At 51.2% G+C, this 8,349-nt stretch overlaps 1 protein-coding gene and 1 long non-coding RNA gene across 4 annotated transcripts in view; both read right to left on the bottom strand.

The window, feature by feature from the left end:
- The window catches only part of ACTN1 (actinin alpha 1), a 93,973-nt gene that overhangs the window by 57,263 nt on the left and 28,361 nt on the right, over positions 1–8,349 (bottom strand). The gene's annotated exons all lie outside the window — the stretch shown is intronic.
- The window catches only part of LOC111735093, a 27,490-nt gene continuing 24,791 nt past the window's right edge, over positions 5,651–8,349 (bottom strand). The window contains exon 3 of the long non-coding RNA XR_002778679.1: positions 5,651–5,660. This is a non-coding gene — a long non-coding RNA (uncharacterized LOC111735093). The remainder of the gene's footprint in view (positions 5,661–8,349) is intronic.

Genomic DNA, 8,349 nt, shown 5'->3' with positions numbered 1-8,349 from the left:
TCAAAGCTCAGCAATCACACCCACTCTGTCCCCCAGCACTGGGCTTAATCTCAGAAACTGTGCAGTGGGAGAGGGACTGCAGCCTCCCCAAAACCTTGTTGCAGAGGAAAGTACAGTGGTATGCTGCCAATTTCAAGATGGGGACACTGAAGGCCGTCAACCTCTGGGAGCCTGTTAGGGAGGGAACTTGAGAAGGAATAAGATTCTGGACTTGCTCAAAGATGAGGCCTGCTACCACTTAGTGAGGCATGCACCATCTCAGCAAACCCACTCCACAATCTTATGTTAGGGGAGGAAACTGAGGGTCAGAGGCATTAAGTGACCTTCCCATTCACACAGTACTGAAAGGCACAACTGAGATTTCAACTGGGGTCTACAGAGCGCCCAAGCCCTTCCCACTCTCCTGGGGGGCTGAGACTCTTCCAGGTAAGCCTTCCACCTACACTCAGGCTGGGGACTAATGAGGAATCAGCCAGCACCACCGGCCCCAGCCATCCTACTGAGCCACATGGGGACCTGTGCAGCTGCCTCCAGGCTGTCCCTGGGCCTGGACCAGGGAGAGTAAAGGGCAGCCCGGGACACTGGGCAGAGAACCACCCCCAGTGCTCACATGCAGCCACGAGAGAAGGTCCTGGACCTTGTGTCTCCCTAGGGATGCAGAATGGGCTGGGCAGGTTTTTCTTCTAAGTTCTCAGTCTCCTTAGGTGGAGAGGTTGAACTCTCCTCTTCTGGCATTCCGGACACAAAGCCCATTGAGAGAGACCATGAATAATTAAGGGGCAGCCAAGTCAGGTGGCGTGTATGCCAGAGTGTGGGCCACCAGTTTGTCTGGGCTTGGATTGGCCTGTCAGCAGCTTTCTTCACAGCAGACCACTGCAGATGTTTCTGACTCACCCAGGCTCCAGGCTACCCTCTCCAGTAATCTGGAGCCAGATTCATTCATTCATTCATTCACTCACTCACTCACTCACTCAATACTTATTGAACACCAACTGTGTCAGGAACTGGGGTCACATGATGGTCAAATAAAGACACAGTTCCTAAACCAAGGAGCCTTTAGTCTAACAGGGATGACAAATTATATATTTGCAACTGAGCTTAAATGCATATATGAAAAGCTCCAGAAAGCACGAGACTAAAACGAGGCCCTAAACAGGTCCATGGAGTGTGTGTGTGTGTGTGTGTATGTGTGTGTGTGACCACTGCCCTGAGGAAGTCGGAGACTTTTTAAAGCCGAAGAATTTTAGATGAAAAGATTGTAAATGTGAAAGGGCACCATATAATTTATCATCCAAACCAGCACACCTGAAAACAAAAGGTGCTATTAATAATTACATCAGAACGACAGGTGCGAACAGAGACGTGCAGTCACCCTATGCACATGTGTACGGTCGGGAATGGTCAGGAGGGTGGTGCCACCCAAGCAGAGGACACAAAATCCAAAGGCTCCAGGGCGAAGGGAATAAGGCCTGCTCAAACCGCAGGCAGATGGCCACTGGGGCTGGTGGATGAGGAGAGGAGTCCGGCGTGCCAAAGGCAGGAGGTCAGCAGGCTGCAGGGGTGTGGGGCTCCCGCAAGACGCCAGGATGGTTTCTCCTGAGCACAATGGAAGCCACCAAGAGATTTTGTTTGATTTCAGCCCAGGAATGAGGGCAGTGGGGTGGGGGGAAGGAGGTGTGTGTTTAGGAATCAGATGTTGGTTTACACATAATTACACGTGCATCTTTGAAAGAGACTCCTAATTACAGTGTGAAGAGCAGATCAGAGGTGACAAGAATGGCAGCAGAGACCAGGTAGGAGGCAATGCCAAAGTCCAAGCATGAAACCACAGAGGCTGAGACCAGGACGGTGGTGGGGACAGAGAAATGGGTGGATACGAGAGATACTCAGGGAGCGAGGGAGGGATCAGAGGTTACACCCAGATTTCAGACCTGGGCCAACAGGTGAATGAGTGGGTGAAGGTGCCACCCACTGAAACATGGCTTCCATCCCACTCCCCTGCCCACCTAGACACCTATAGCAGCTCGCCACGATTACCAAAGATTTACAGTCCCCAGTCTAACGATCTAATTTGAAGGTCAGAGCAAAAAGACTTCAGAGACCAATGAATTCTCCCAACCACCTATGAGGTAGGTACTATCATCAACCCCATTCTACAGGCGAGAAAACTGAGACACAGAGAAGCTCACAAAGTTGCTCAAGATCACATTGAGAAGTAGATGGAAAAGCCAAAATTCAGGCTGCAGAGCCCATGCTTCTAAGCACGGCTCGGTCATCCTGGACTTCACTCCCTCCTCTCTCCTGACCCTCCCAAGGGCCCAGCGGCAGGTCATGGGCTTCAGCCCAGAGCCGGCTCCTCTACGCTCACTGCCCACCAACCCATCTCACCCCAGCCCAGTGAGATCACCCTCCAGGGGTGGGGCCCAGCAGAGGCAACTCCTAAAGCTCCCCAGATAAAGGACAGACAGCCCTGGCCTTGGAACACCCTAATGGACCAGTGCACTTCCCTCCCACACTCCGCAAGCCTCTCCGCCAAAACCAGTAGAAAATCAGGTTGAAAACATCATTTAGAGCCTCTTAGGGGAGACTGGACAGGAAGGGTAGGGCATACAGAGGACCTAAAGGATTTTCTTTTAGTGGACCAGACTGATCTTGGAAATAAGGAAGCAGGTGAGGCAGTGACATGGCCAGTTGCCCCAGCAATACCTACGCTTCATTTCCCACATACTCTACCTCCCACTGCCTGAACAAGGGAGCCAGCCTCGCCTGTGCTTCTAACCATAAATGGGGGGATGGACGCTACCTACCCACAACACTTCAGGACACCAACCTCCCTGTCCACCGGGCCCATGCCAGCTCCGTAACCTCCCTGCACCCTGATACCTGCTGATTCCCGGTAGCTCTTGGAAGCCCAAGGCTTGCCAGTCACCTGGGCCCTGGTTTTTAGAAGGCACACCTGGGGAAGCATCCTGGTGAGGTCAGGGCTCCAGCCCCAACATCCCAACACCTGTTCCCATGGCTGGTCTCTGCAGGCCTCCCGAAAAGGGCAGCAGAAGGGCGCCATTGTCCCCTCTCTGCCACCACCAGAGCCTTGGTACTCACCTCCTTCCTGTCGTCCCATCTCTCTCCATCCCCCACCTTTCCCATGCTCTAATAGAATGTCTGCGGGCACAATGAACACGCAGCACTGGGAGATCTGAGTTCTAATTCTGGTTCCACCACGAGGGAGCTAAGGGTCTCAGATCTGCTCCTTAAAGCATCATAGGCTTACCTCTGAAGGGTCCCACTTTACGTGAGGCCATACCTGCCTCACAGCTGCCTCCATGGGCTCTTGTGAAGATCAAATGTTACAACCACTGAGAGAGCCCTCTGAGAGAAGCAACGCTTCCCAAATTGGCCTATTTAAAACATGCCAAAAAAATAGATCATGCCCCAACCACCATTCTGGTTTAGTTCTGGGAGGGGCCCCAAAATCGGTATTTTAACAAGTATTGAGTATTCCAAGTGAATCCCGTAATGAGGCAAATTTGGGAAACTCTGGGCTCCAGAAATGTCCAGAAAGTCTTTAGGTGACAGAAAGTCACCTCACCTTCTGTGCAGAGAAGGGAAAGGAGGGTTTGCTAAGAGCGTTCCTTGGCTTTGTGCACGCACACAAAATAAGAACACCTGCCCCCATTTCGGGAGCCCACCAGGTGCAGGGTGCCAACCTGAGTGGTTTATATCCATCATCTTGTTTAGTCCTGGCAATGACTATGCAAAGTGGACTGTCTTCTCTTTATAGATAAAGAAACAGGCTCAGAATAGGGGCCCATTCTAGGACACAGCTAGTAAGATGGCAGAGCTCCTCTCCACCCCAGGACTGCTAACGCCAAAGCCAGGCTCTTTCCAACACCTCGCAGCCTCTGCTAGATGCTCTCTGCAGGGAGAGCTAGATGGGCTCTTCTGCAGAAAGGCAGAAAGGAGAAAGCCGCTCCAAGCAGGACTACCCTCTATCCTCCCCCGAACCTGGACATGACCCATGCATGGGTGGTCCCAAGCATCCTCTCCTGCAGGAGAAAGGGGCACTTTGCTGCATGGAGATAGAGGCTGCTGTTTTCTGTCCTCAAACAGGAGAGAAACAGGGATCCTGGAGCCTGCAATCTAGAAAGGCAGCTAGGGCCCACCTAAGAAATAGTCATATAGCAACCCAGGGCAGGGGAGAGCTCCGAGCCAGAACACCTGACGCTGGAGTGAGGGACCCCAATAGGGCCTGGCCGAGAAGGGTGCCGAGATATGAGAACACTGTTGCATCTGGAATGAAGTCCCAGGTACCCCAAAGCCCTTCTTCCCCCGAACACGTAACTCCAGCTGAGCGAGCAGCAGCTGGCTCTACGGCAGAGTTCAGCAACTCCCATCTCTCTGGAGAGGAAGGAATTTCCTCCTGCAGAGGAAGCTGCTGCCACCCAGCCAGACAGCGGCACCCAGCCCCTTCCTCCTGTCACCCAGCCTCTCTGAGGGAGCCTGGCCAGGGATCAGACAACTGAGAAGCAGAGGGCAAGCACTATGGCGGTCCTGAAGCCTCACCTTCCTGCACAGAGTCCTTGCCCAGGCCTGGCGGCTGGTGACTCCTCTCCCACTGAGAGGGCACGACAGTGACAACAACTGACATTTAGTGACATTTATTTACTAAGCATATTACCCTTATCACATTTACTCTTCACAATAAGCTGAAGAAGTAGATTTTAATCCCCATTTCAGAGATGGAAACACTGAGATCCCAGAGGATTAAGTAACCCCGCTGGCAAAGAGCAGAGCCCAAACCCAAAGCCAGGAGCAGTTCCCTCACACCAAATCCCAAATTCTTTTTTTTTTTTTTCAATTGAAATATAATTAACATACTACATTATATTCATTTCAGGTCTCCAATGTAATGATTCAATATGTGTTTACATTCAAAACCCAGATTCTCTCCACTGCTTTCTCTTCCCTCTCACTGAGCATCTACTAAGGACAGAGTACGAGACCAGCCACTACCAGAACAAGACATGCTCTGTTCTCAAGGAGCCATGATCGAGCTGACAGGTAACTACACACCTCACCAGTCTGTAAGGCACAGACTGAGCACCCAAGAGGGAATGATGCGTAGATCCTTTCAAGGGGTCAGTCAGTGTCACAGCTCTTGGTGGAGGTCCACACCAACCAGCAGGCAAAAACCAGTTTGTTCTGCGTGGGGCCCTGGGATGCATCCATATTTGGGGGCCCAGCTTGAGACAGTGGTAGACTCCGGGTACGGCAGACTTAGTGAGAGCAGGAATCAGGAGATCCTGCTCTCTTAGTAAGAAACAGAAATTTTTTCCAAAGGAAGCTACTTTTGCATTAGTATCTGTATCTCACTGGCCAAAAATCCATCACACGCTATCCCTCCGGGAAAGCCGGTCTGTGGGAGGGAAACAGCCTGGGACAGGAAGAACTGGGGAAACAGTCCAATGGGGAGAGTAGAGCCAGCTGGCTCTGGACCAGGGTGCCCAGGAGGCTGCAGCTCCCTTCCCAGGGTCTGCAGCAAGAGGAGGGCGGGGAGCTGGCCCCATAAGACCCTTCTCCACCGAAAGATGCCAGAGCTTCTCATTAGCTCAGCCACTCCAGACTTTCCCAAAGCTGTGCTACACCCAGCCCTGGACACACTATGCCCCTGGCGACCCAGCTGACCAGCCCACCCACCTCTGCCAGCAACTGTGGCAGATCCAGCCAGCCAGGGACCCAGCTCTAGGGTAGAAGGAAAGAGGGGTGAAGTCCAGGGCCCTATGCTAACCTATGGCCCCATGCTAACCTATGGCCCCTGCCTCTGAGAGGCACAATTAATTAATAAATAAAATACAGTGATTCTACTTCTGGGTATATGCAGAAAAGAATTGAAAGCAAGGACTCGAACAGATATGTGCACACCCATGTTCATAGTAGCATCATGCACAACAGCCAAAAAGTGGAAACAATCCAAATGTCCATTAACGGATGAAGAGAGAAACAAAATGTGGTCTATACGTACAATGGAATATTATTCAGCCTTAAAAAGGAACGAAATTCTGATACTCACTACAAGATGAGTGAAGCCTGAACATCACGCTAAGTGACATAAGCCAGTCATGAAAGGACAAATATTGCATGATTCCACCTTAATGAGGTTCTTAAAACAGTGAAATTCAGAGAAGTAGAAAGATGGTAGTCAGGGGCTGGGGAAGGGAGGAATGGGGAGTTGGAAGGAATGGCAGCGTTTCAAAATTTTGCAAGATGAAGAGAATTCTGTAGATAGATGGTAGTGATGGTTGTAGAACAATGTAAATACACCAACCCCACTAAACCATACCCTTAAAAATGGTTAAAATGTAAATTTTACGTTATGTATGTTTTACCATAAAAAATATATAGATGAAATACATAAAATTTTATGTGTGGTACAGAAACATAATTATGTATGTTACCTGTGGGGAATTGTTGTGTTGTTTTTGTCTTTTTGTTGTTTTTTTGTTTTTTTTTTTTACCAGGAGCATGTCATATTTTCATAATAAAACAAAAAAGGCATCAAAGACCTGTAAACCAAAAATGTTTCAAATCGTGACTCGTGAGGGTGTTTTAAGAACTCCCCCTACAGAACAGGGCAATGCTATCACCTGATTCCTTGCCACCGGCACCAGCCTGCCCTGCAGAGAAGAACGAGAACCGCCCACAAATCAGTAAAGGCAGACTTGGACTGGGGGCCAGCTATACTGCACAGGGCCTCCCCTGGCCCTTAGTGAAAATGGCAAGAGTGACGTGCCCCGCCAGAGCCAGGGACAATAGGTGGCTGGGGGACCCCTCCTGAGGCTCTGACTCCAAGGTGACTCTGGCTTTGGTTTCCATGGAAGGAAATGAGCCAGCGTGCCCTACTTCCCTAAGAAGGCACAAGGGAATGACTTGGCCCAATCCCTACATGCCCGGCCTTTACCCCCAGACGGCTCTAGTGAAAGCACCCCACCATCCTCCACTGCAAGGGGAGAGGAAGCTAGTGTGGAGAGGGAGGCAGAGAAAATAGCTCACCCGACCGAGGAAGACACAGGATGGGGGAGGCACGAAGGACAAGACAGGCCTTTCCTCTTTCTACTCTCAGTGCCCACCATGAACACGCCAGGACGGATGCAGGCTTGGTCCATGTTCCCACTGACTAGCTCTGTGGCCTTGCCTCAGTTTCCTCATCTGCAACTGGAAGGCAATGGGACCTTTGCTACTGAAAGTTCCTTTCAGTTCTGAACCTCCAGGCTTCTGAAGACAGGACATGGCCTCGAAACAAGGAGAGTCTGGGTAAGGAGACTCGGAGGGAAACTGGAACACCAGTTCTAACTGGAACACCAGCACACGCACTCTCAGGCCAAACTACCTCATCATCCATTCATTCAATATTCTCGGAGCCATTTTCTGAGCCAGGACTGTGCCCGTGCTGGGAAAGAACAGTGAGTCAGTCCAGACTGTGAAACACTCATGGCCTCATGAACATTGCCACCAAGTTTCAAGACCTGCCACCCCAACCCCTGTCCCCAAGACCAGCCCTTTGAGGGAGCAGAGCCTGGAAGAGTAATACAAACGGCAGGCAGAAGGGGAAGCCATATGAGGCAAACCCAACTGAGAGTCAGGAGAGTGTGGTTTGAATCTCGAATCTGCTGCTCATTTGTTGTGTCACCTTGGACAAGCTTCTCCAGCCCTCTGGGCCTCAGGTCCTTATCTGTCAAGAGGGGCTCTACAGAGCCTTCCAGCTGTGTCCCTTGTGTCCCTGGGCATCGCTGGGACACAAGGCCTCAACCTCGGGATCATGGCAGACAAACTTGCCATCCAGGGCTCTGGGGACGCCAGACAAGCTGAGCTGACAGACGGCTAACTCAGGGAGTCCTGAGACACTCGGATGGAGCTCCATCTGGCAAGACCCAGCTGCTGGAGGCCATCAGAAGGCAAACATCTGCTTTAACTCCAGGAATAAAATGGATGTCACACTTTTCTCAGGGTTGGAAGCATTTAGCCTGAGATGGGGCAGGAGGAGCAGAAGGAAACTTCGGGCATTCCCTGTGCATCAATGCCTAGTGGGGGGAAGCAGCACCCCTCCCGCCCCACCTCTGCCGCATCCGAACCATAAACACAGCCCTTTTCTGAAGGGCAGGGCTTAACATAAACCAGATGCTGTAGGGACTTTCCCCCACCCCCTCCCGGCCCTAAAATAAAATGTTCAGTGTCTCCTCTGCCAGAATTCACTTGAAGGCCATGCCTTAAAGAGCCAGCGCCTCTGGTTCTCGCCCTCACATGCTCTCAATCACATCCCCGCTTAAACAAAATGTCAAAGTCGCCAAATGG

The sequence above is a fragment of the Pteropus vampyrus genome, unplaced genomic scaffold, assembly GCF_000151845.1.
Source record: "Pteropus vampyrus isolate Shadow unplaced genomic scaffold, Pvam_2.0 Scaffold15, whole genome shotgun sequence".
Taxonomy (NCBI): Eukaryota; Metazoa; Chordata; class Mammalia; order Chiroptera; family Pteropodidae; genus Pteropus; species Pteropus vampyrus.
The sequence above is the reverse complement of the archived record's forward strand: the minus strand, read 5'-3'. Positions and strand labels throughout refer to the sequence as shown.